Here is a 10,361-nt window from a genome sequence, read left to right as displayed (position 1 = left end):
GCTTCCAGAAATAATATATTGAAAAAATGTCTAATAAAAATTCCAGGTAAGAAAAATTTTTAAGAAGCACAATGAAAGCTTTTGGAAAATAAGCTTAAAAATAAAATTGATGAATGCTTTCAGAAAAAAGCTAAAAATAAGTTCAAGCTTTCAAAGCTTTCATAAAGCTTTGTTTTAGGTTTTTTCCTAAACTTTTCAGTGAGCTTTCTAATTTTTTTTCAAAACTTTTATTGAAATTACTTCTAAACTCTTTCCCCTAAAGCTTTCACCTTTTAAAGTGTTCCTTAGAATATTTTGTTCTTAATTCTGAAAAATAATAAAAAGACTTTGGGAATCAATTTTATTAGTTAGTGATGAAAACTCAGAAAACAACTGAAACCTTTATGAAAATTTCTGACTAGTGCTAACATCGCCGCTTTAACAAAGAGAAGAATTCTAATAAAATGAAATATTCTATTCAGAACGTCTTTGTACATTTTTATCAATGCGCTCAATGTAAAACATTGAATTTAAATGTAAAAGAAAGTATCGAAGGAATAAGGAGAAAAATTTAAGGGGATGTTTTAAGTTATCTGCACGATTTATCCCCTTGAACAATTGCGGTTATACGTTTTTTTATGCTTTTTATGTAAACGATTGTACAACTAAATACTCTCTCTTGGTTGTGGAGAATATAACATGAAAAGGGTGTAGGATAATAAATGACGAGTCGTAGTTCATCTGCACTATCGCACATAGAGACGGGTTATGTAGAGAAATTATGGTGAGGCTCAACATTATGTGGTGGAATTATTGCATACGCGGAATGTACATTGTGACTGAAATAAAGTATATGGATGGGAGGGAACTAATCGCGAATTCTTTATTCCAAAATAATGGTCTCAAATTCGAATTACCCCATTTTCTCCGGAATATATATACTCGCTCCAACTACGGGGAGAACATTCATTTTGGTTTGAAATGTTCTTCACGATGGTATACGTGCTGAGGGAATTTCCCTTTGAGCGTACCGTATATAGCAAAAGTACCCGTTATTATTACGAAATTGTTATTGCTTTCCTCCGAATTGATTCTCTACTTATGTCTTCTGGGGGTGAAAAGAAGAACAAAAAAAAAAAGAAAAGAAAAGAGTCTCGTCTTTCGGTTTGCTCTTTTCCACTTCAACCCCCTTCACAGAGCGGCCCTGTTTGACGGAACATTTCCAATTGAAAAGTGATACTTTTTTGCGCAAAAAAGAGCAATTTGCCCATGTCGTGCTTCCCTTCTATTTTCCATCTCAATTGCTTTCCGAAAATTGCTCGATATGTTCACTTAAAAATAGTTAAGGGGCGGAATTTAAATTATTCACTTCCACTCCGCTTCTGCACCACCCACGCGAATATACTATTCGTCGCGTTATATATTTCTCCTAGGGATATGTAGGTCCCTGAGCACTTTTGTCCTCAACATGTGAGACAATTGCGACATCTGACGTGGCGAAATTTCTTCTGTGAGCAAACGAGGGCAATATACCCACCACCAAAAAAAAAATTCAATTCGTCACGCTGGATACACCAGTGAATAAAATAAATTTTATACGTATAAAAAATCTTCTATTACTTTCCAATTCTCTCAAAGCTCCCCACTGAATTTTTCTCTTTCTCTCTCTTGAACAAATTCCAACCCCCACATACAGAAGCCACTCTCAAATGCATGAGTTCTGCATTTTGGTCCCCAATGTGGTTGGGATCCCTCATCTCAATTTCAATGACCAACCCCAAGGAGAGACAAACAATTCTCTGACTGAGTACTTTTCTCGGTACCCTGAATTGTCTTCACATTTATCCTCTTTGGGGTCCACCAGAAAGATTATTTGATATACGGAAAAGCCCTCTCGTGGATGGAGGAGTATACCACTCTGCTGCTGTGAGTAAATAGATCACAAAAGGGGGCAAATAACTCCCAGGTGGGTCGGACATACCCAACGGGGCAGTTAAAATCAATTACACTGTAACTTTACCTTGGAAACTCGAGCACTGATATTACCTGCAAGAACGGAATTTTAATCTCCCACGTGCTCTTAAATCCTCAATTCTCACTTTGCAGTTTACTTTATTTACTTTCCCATACGGGGGGATACGTACATTGCATACATATGTATGTATTGTATATATGATAGGTAAATAGTTCCCATAAGGAATGGAGAAATATATTTTACACACGATGTTTTGCTTTATTACACACACATTTATGATGTGAAAACTATATACTACACATGCTATGGAGCTTAGATAATTAAAAACTGCGGTTTTATAATGATTGGAAAATTTTATTTGCAATTAATCAGGAAAATTAGGACACCTACCTTACAAACTGCAAAGTTTATTATTAGCTCTTAATTATTAGGAGTTTAATTCCAGAAAATTAATAATTAAAAAATGGAAAACTTTCTTTAAATTTAACCCATTTGTGCGTACTCGTAGGTTTTTCTTTTTTTTTTTAAATCATTTTCTCTAAAAAAAATGGATTTCTTTCTTTTATCTTAAAACCATAATTTAACCCTTAAGAGGCTAAGCGGGGTCGTTGAACTACCCTAGTGCTATATTTCTAACCTAATCTACTCTAATTTTCGTAGCAAACTCAAGGAAAAAGTCAATCATAACGCGTCCAGTTATTAGAGTTGGTATACCACAACGCGGATGGGTCAGTCTATGCGTTGTAATTTAATTTTTAAGTAGTATTAGTAGGCAAAGTTGATTTTTTTTTTATGAAATTCATCAATTCGAAAGACAAAAATGGTTATATCTCAAGTTCTACAAGACCTACAAAAATTTCGAGACTAGTTCTGGAAAGGTATTGAAATAAGCTATAATCTGACATATATTTCGATACATTTCAAGGTCACCTCCAGAACACAAAATGGCGGATTTTTGTTCTACGAAAACAGTTTTTTGCATTTTTTGTCCTCAAGGAATGGTTCTAAAGGTTTCTGATGTTCCAGAAAGTTGTAGAGTTTTGCAAAAATCGGACAATCCGTTCAAGAGATATGACTCTTAGAACTTTTCAAATTCAAAAATTTTTCAAATGGCTATATCTTCTAAACGGCGACATAGAATTTCTTCATTTTCGGACTGATGAAAGATATTGAGTCAGGCTACAACATATCAAAATTTAAAGGAAAACGATAACAGATGTTAGGAGATATAGCCCCTTAAAGTTAGGTAATTTTTGTTTTTGTTTTTAGCGCCTCTTGCGGATGTTTTTGAAACTTGAAATGTTCTAGACAGTTGTAGGGCTTCTCAATACCTTTCATTTGATACCAAGATGGTCAAAATCGGTCAAGCCGTTCTCGAGTTATATCGAAAAAACACTTTTTGATTTAGGCCGCCATATTTGCTAAACCGCTTGACCGATTGTCAAGTATAAATTATTGATGAAAACATTTCACTGAGCTCTACAACATACTAAAATTTCAGATCTCTAGCTGCAAGGGAAGTGGTTGACGGTATTTCAAAATGGCGGACGGCGGCCATCTTGGATTTTGAAAATGCGAAAAAATGAAATTTTACACCCACATTTCTATAAAAAACTTCAAACCGGAAGTCTCTATCTGTTACCGTTCTCGAGCTATAAGGCAAAGTTTGGCGCACCGGCCGGCAGGCCGGCCGGCCGGATCAAAAATTTTCCACCACCATTTTCGTAATGTGGGATGTCTAAAACGTGCTCATACCAAGTTTGAGCCCGATCTGAGGTGGTCGGTTTTTCCGACGATTACAATACTTGGTATGCCACGATTGTGGTATACCAACTAATTACTGAAAAATATTTTTCTTTAATATCTCCTTTGAAGTGTTTTGTGGTGGTAAATTTGTGGTTCAGGGAGCAAGAGGAATATATATGGAGTCAAGTGGTACTAACACAACAACTCTCGGTTGTATAGTTTTCTAAAAAATCGATTTCCGTTTTGGGGTCGTTCAAAGACCCCACCTTGGTGTTCTTAGGAAGACCAAAGGAAGTTCTAAGGAAGTTCCAAAATCTTGGCCTCTCAGAGGTTAATCGTAAGGACATTTTATATGTGAGATATGTAATAGAAAATATAAACTTTGGATAAAATCTGCCTAAAAACTATCCATGAAAATGTAAAATTAAAATATAAAAAATTCATAATTTAAATTAATGGGTTAACTTCTCTTACTTAATAATGATCCCTTTTTGTGAACCACAAAGTTCTTCAAAGCTTTCTTATGTACATAATGTAGCATAAAATATAGGTATCGCCATTTAACAATCACCTCTAAGGACCTTCCCTTTAGAGACCCTAAACATCTAATCATTACAATCCGTTTTCTTTAAAATTTATTCCTCTAAAGACATAAGTTTTGAAAAAATCGGTTATACTGTATGTCTTATTTTGGGACCATTCTAAAAACAACCCCCAAAATGGGTCACTTTATCTCCAAAGTTACTCCCTTTACTATGGCAATGAATTTTATGGGTATAAAATCAAAAATTCTATTTCTATCAATATCCATTACATTTAATATTATCCAAAAAAAACGAAGGGATAATATAAACATTTTCCCCTATATATAGTATACTATGTGAAAGACGATATTTTTATTAGAGAGAAAAGTGTAGTAAATTTATATGGTAATTCTTTACGGTAGGAAGTATGTAGACGGGGTTGAGGCGTGTGGGCTAAGGAGAGAGAGAGGGAAGAAGAGTAAGGAAAAAAAAGAGAGAAAACCATGGCGTGGGTGCGAAACGTAAAAGTTTCGATCTGGGGGTATATGTTTCATCCCAATTTTAGAAAAATCCCATCACCTTGTCAACACGACCTCTCCATTTATCTTGTGCGAAAGGAAAAACGCCAATTCCATGCGTGCGAGGGTGTTTCCCCATGTATCTCCACCATTTATTGAAGGCATAAACGACTATCACGTGTAAATCGACTTTATTTTCCGATAACAAACCTATCCAGGCGACCACTGATATATTTCCCTACTTAATCACACAACACTCTAAATTCACCATCCACATGGCTCTTATATGGTTATATATTTTAGTGCCCCAACTTTGTCCAAATGCCAAAAAGGGGGATGTCGGACAAGGAGCTGGGGGTGGTTGATTGAGGGGTGGTGCCACTATTGGAATGGATATATCCCATGGCAGGAAGACCTTCCTTTTTTGGTTGTCTGGCATGTTGGGGAGGTTAAAGGGGGGTTGTAGGGGATACCACAACCCCGTAGAAGGAAGTATATTGGTATCCAATCAGAAAGGAGTTGGATTAATTCAATTTCAACGACACCAAGTGTAGATTTTTTATTATTTTCCGAGGATGTGGCCGGAAAATTCCAACACCCACACTCAGAGGTTGTGGGGGGTTAAAAGTCGATATCATGTGAAGTTGTAACTCTTCCTATCTCTCTACTCTTCTAACATACCGGCTATACCAAGAGTGGTGGTTCTGTGAGTAATAAAAATCAAGTTGTGCGCGATTTCGTGCCATGGTGCGAATTTGGTACCAAATAATACTATAAAAGGAATTTATTGTCGACAATTTTTTCCGTTGCCAAAAAGTCCGATCAATTGTTGTATTCCACCCCGAAGCCACCCCCTACATATGTGCTGTAAAACTGGGCCAGAGAGTGGAGCAACAGTGAAGATGTGCACGTTCAATTCACACTAAACTAGGTTGCTGGAGATTAGATAACAACACGTATAATTCTTTCTTAAAGTCTACCATCTACTCCCTCACAGAAGAAAAAGTATTTAAGAAGAGTCTTAGATGGGGGCACCGAAGTAAGGGTCAGAGTGGATGAAAGATGAGACAAATTAATGCTTCAAAGTATTTTATCTGAAAGATCCTTTCAATTCTTAGGCCCTCTCAGTAGGTCAATTAAATATCCTGACCAGATAAAATCACTCCATAATTTTTACCATATGTGGGGATTTTTATGACTTTTCTGGAAGATCCATGTTTCAAAGCAAAAGCTCCACAATAATAAATATTCTGATTAGAACCTCAAATGTCAATTTGAAGGTAATTCTTATTTGAAAAGAAAAAAAAAACAATTCTCAACATTGGACATGAAGAAGCAACCCCCTCAAGCACCCCTCACATGCATAGTAAATCACAATCGATTGTTAGTAAATTTTCAGCAGCGTGTCACGCAATATTTGTGGCAGATTTGATTAAATTATATCAGCTGATGTTGTGTGATAAAAATAGAACGATATCGTGTCATGTAGTATTTTATTTTAGGCCTCCCCCATTCCCCCGTTTATTAAAGCACGACACGTTACATTAACTCAAATGGGATATTAATGAAATTTCCTCATTAATAAATCGTTTAATACACCACGTTTGCTCTTTTTGAGAAAGTGAAGTTTTCTTCCAAGAGAAAATTTATATGAATTTCTACAGCTTTTTGGAGTAGGTAGGGTAAGATGGGGTAATTTGGTCACTTTGATAGATTTTCCAGTCATATTTTGTAGGAAATTTTCCAGCCAACAGCTTCTCCATGCAACGCTCTTCTCTATTTTGAAAGGAAATGGGAGAATTTTTAATTTTTCATATACCCTTGCAATAGTGACTAATTTACCCCATCTTCCCCTACATATAACTTATTCGAGGGCGTTACGTCGACCTCTTTGTGAGATTTATGTTGCTAAAAAGGGTGTTGTGGGTACTTTATGTGTGTACGAACCTGTGGAGTCCTAATTGAGGGGCAATTTTTGTAAATATGGAGACTAAAGAGACTTAGAATAGTAGGTACTTAAGAGGGGGTTACTGACCTTACAAAAAATTCTTTTAGAAATTAGAAACTGAAAAATTAAATGTTTTTTTTTTATATAATTTTTCTTTCTCTTTTTGTAAAAGAAACTTTTTTAATGATTGTAAAAATTTGCTCTACATCCTGTGAAATTTACTGTGAAAGATTTCCCCAACTTTAATCCATTTTGAAATTAAATTTGTGCACCCCGTGCAACTCTTCGAGCATATTTTCCAGGAAAATATGATGGAATGTTTAAAATTCCGAGATTTCACTCAAACTGATAAATTTTCCACAAAATGAGAATCCTTCCGTGGTTCATTAGCAATTTAATTAGGAGCAATAAGAATTGTCTCTCCTCTGAGTGCAGCCGTTTTTTGGAGAAAGGAGAGCACTTCCCGGAAGAAGTGATTTGTGATGGGGTCGAAAGTTCAGTTATCCAACAAAAATCGTAGGTATAGTATAACATTTCTATAGAATGGGGTAAGAATATTTTTCATTCTGAGAAAAGTTGGTGCATACACCAAGTCGTTCCTTCATTTATTCAGAGACAGGATGCTGGAACCATATTGAGTGGTGTATATAGAGAGGGCAATGGTTATATTTTTGAACAAGAAGAGGAGGCAAGAAAACAGCAAGTGTGTGGTTGTGTGAAATGAAAACTTGTGACCAAGACAAATTATGGCAAATAGAAGTTTGGAAAGTTGATAAATTGGATTATACGCGAGAGAGGAAGTGCTTCCATGTGAATACACAAGAATATCGCCATGGGTAGTACATGGCGATGTTCTTGTTTCTCCTGGCAGATTTGCTTTGGGTGAAACAGGAAGTGCTCCATGGTGCTCTGTTACTCCCGCACCGCGCTATTCTTCACTCATTTCACTTTTTTTTTGAGCCATTCCCCTCTTCTTTCGCCTCTTGTAAAGCTTTTTGCAATTGCCCCATCCACCGTGTCCATCCATCACTTTCCTTTGTTGTTCTTTGGCAACATTTTCACCTTGGCGCGTTAAAGCACGTCCCACACCCCTCTCTTAGCACAGGGGAGAGACAACGACGATGGTGAAAGAAAAAAAAATTAGAAGAAGTTACCACCTAAAGCCTAAACCAAACACGATTGGTGACATGAAGAGTATCAAGAAGGCACAGAGAGAAGACAAGATGGTAGAGGCTATATCGTAAGTGGCTGTTATTTAACCGTAAAAATTTAATTTTCACATAATCTCAGTGAAATGTTGCTTAATAACACCATCTTTCCAATTTGTTCGAGACACACAATTTTCTCCGCCCTCGTCGCATCATTATATAGGGCCCCTTTACGCAGCCCCTAAATTCTAAAGGCACTCCTCCATTCTCATTTCTTTTTTTCTCTCCATTTTCCCGAGCATAATGAATTGTTTTATAGACAAATTACAAAGTGGAAAATGGCTTAATGGTGTGTTAGAAAATATACACTCGCTCTCGTGTAGCGTGGGGTTGTGTACGCATGGAATTGGATGGGAATTTGCTTCTTGAAATCGAGTCCCAAAATTAATATGAATTTCGGTACTTTTCATAACTTTTACATTGTTTCATGAGATATCCTTTCTACCACCTCCACCTTCCTCCAACAAGGCCGCATTAGATTTTTGTGGATTTGAGTTGGGGAGGAGAGTTAGCATGAGAAGAGATTTATTTTCCACCAGCCTTGAGATTCGCATACCATCTTCATTCCACGTGGGAAGGAATCAGTATCTCCTGTATCTTCCCACGAAGGAAAAATAGATTTTTGAAATTTTCGCATTGATGGCCTTTGCAAATGTTGGTTATAGAAGGATAATGTTGTGTTTATCTACTATTGGTATAGGTACTATTTTTTTTTAAAGAGAAGCAAGTATTAAATTAAGAAGATTAAGAGAAATGAATCTAAAATTTATATTAGTTGGTCAATCTGAAAAAAAAAAACAAATATTAATAGTTATAGGTACCTACTTAATTATTTAGAGAGATAGAATATCAGTTAGGAATAATGAAAATGTGGGAAATTTTTAATTAAATAAACTTTCAATGATTCTGAGAACTTTGAAACCATCTTTAATGCACCCCCAATCAAAGTGGTGTGCCTTCAAAGGTTTTCCTCATATACGTTGTAATGATACAAATACAGTTTAAATGGCTTTACATCGAGGGAATTGTGTTCCAAGTGGAGGAACCTTCAAACAAAGTTTGTGATGGGAAGACAAATATGCTGGTACAGTAGTTGCTAATTGAAGCAGCAAAAGTGTATGAGGGTGAGCAAAATTTCCATCTTCACTATGTTGGATGTGTTTACATTCAATCTATAATCCCACATATATAGGTGTGTGAAGTGTACCCCCCTTCCTGTCTTTTCGACGAGCAACATATGTCTTAGGAGATATAAAACATTCAGATCAAGAGGAAAAGGAGCGCCACACAAAAAGGTGGGAAGTCGAAACGAGGTTCAGTGGGGACGAATTGGAACCCACCTAAATGAGATATATCACTAAAGTGCCGGAAACCCTCTTAACCAAGCTGTCTCTCTATCGTATACCAGTATTTCGAAGCTCTTTGGGGGAAACATACCACCCTATGTGGCCCCCCAAACCGCACGGGAATTCGGTTAAAGACCTGGGGGTGGGGGATGCAAGTGATCGGTGGGTGAAAGGGAGTATTTTATTTTCGTCAGCGAAACCAAAACAAATTATATTCATTTAAATAAATGGTACACATACCTACCTCTCTGGTGGAAACCCCTTTTCACGTTCCTCCCGTATACAGTTGAATTCACACACCAAATACTTCCGCAAGAGTCCTCAACCTTTGACAAAATTTTCATAGCGAATGCGTCGTTCTTATGCTACCCTCGATCTCTTTTACAACCCTCTCACGACGCTTTACTTTGTGTGTACCATCACCTTTTAGGCGGAATACATGGTAAATGGGGAGGGGGATGGAGGTTTCTCACAGAGCTTTTGGGATAGGCGTTGCCCCCCTCGCATGCCCTTTGTGCTTCCACATACGGGACCACACTCCCAATATGACCTCACCCAAGTGACAAAGTTCTTGTGGCTTTGAACACTCTCAACGATGAATTGACTCGCTTTATGATTACGACAGGCTTCTGATCAGGATATTTTGGGGTCATTCGGTCAATTTGCCATCCAGTTTTGCCTTCAAAATTTTTCCAAAAACCACACTCTGCCAACAGTTTGTGTGTTTGATGAATTATTAATTTTCCCCCCAGAAACCTTTGAAATGAAAAATCCATTCGGTGTGAAGAAATTAGGTTTTCTTAAGCAAAGAAAAAAGATTACTTTCTATAAAGTTTTGGGGAGAATATTGTCATGAAGAGTTTTTTGAAAATTGAGGAGCTTTTTCTCAATTTTTTGCTTGGCAATTAATTTCCTTCCTTTTACTTTAAGAAACAATAATTTTAATTAATGGCACTAAAAGTCTTCATTTAGTGTAATTAATTTATTTGCTAAACAACCAGATTCTAGAGAAAACAAAGCATATTTTTAACGTAGGAGAAAGTATAGGGTAAAAAGCTATTGAAAAATTGAGGAAAAGCTCAAAATATCATGTTTTCCACCGAGATAAGTGATCGAT

This window comes from Lutzomyia longipalpis, chromosome 2, assembly GCF_024334085.1.
Source record: "Lutzomyia longipalpis isolate SR_M1_2022 chromosome 2, ASM2433408v1".
In the NCBI taxonomy this organism is placed as follows: Eukaryota; Metazoa; Arthropoda; class Insecta; order Diptera; family Psychodidae; genus Lutzomyia; species Lutzomyia longipalpis.
The sequence above is the reverse complement of the archived record's forward strand: the minus strand, read 5'-3'. Positions refer to the sequence as shown.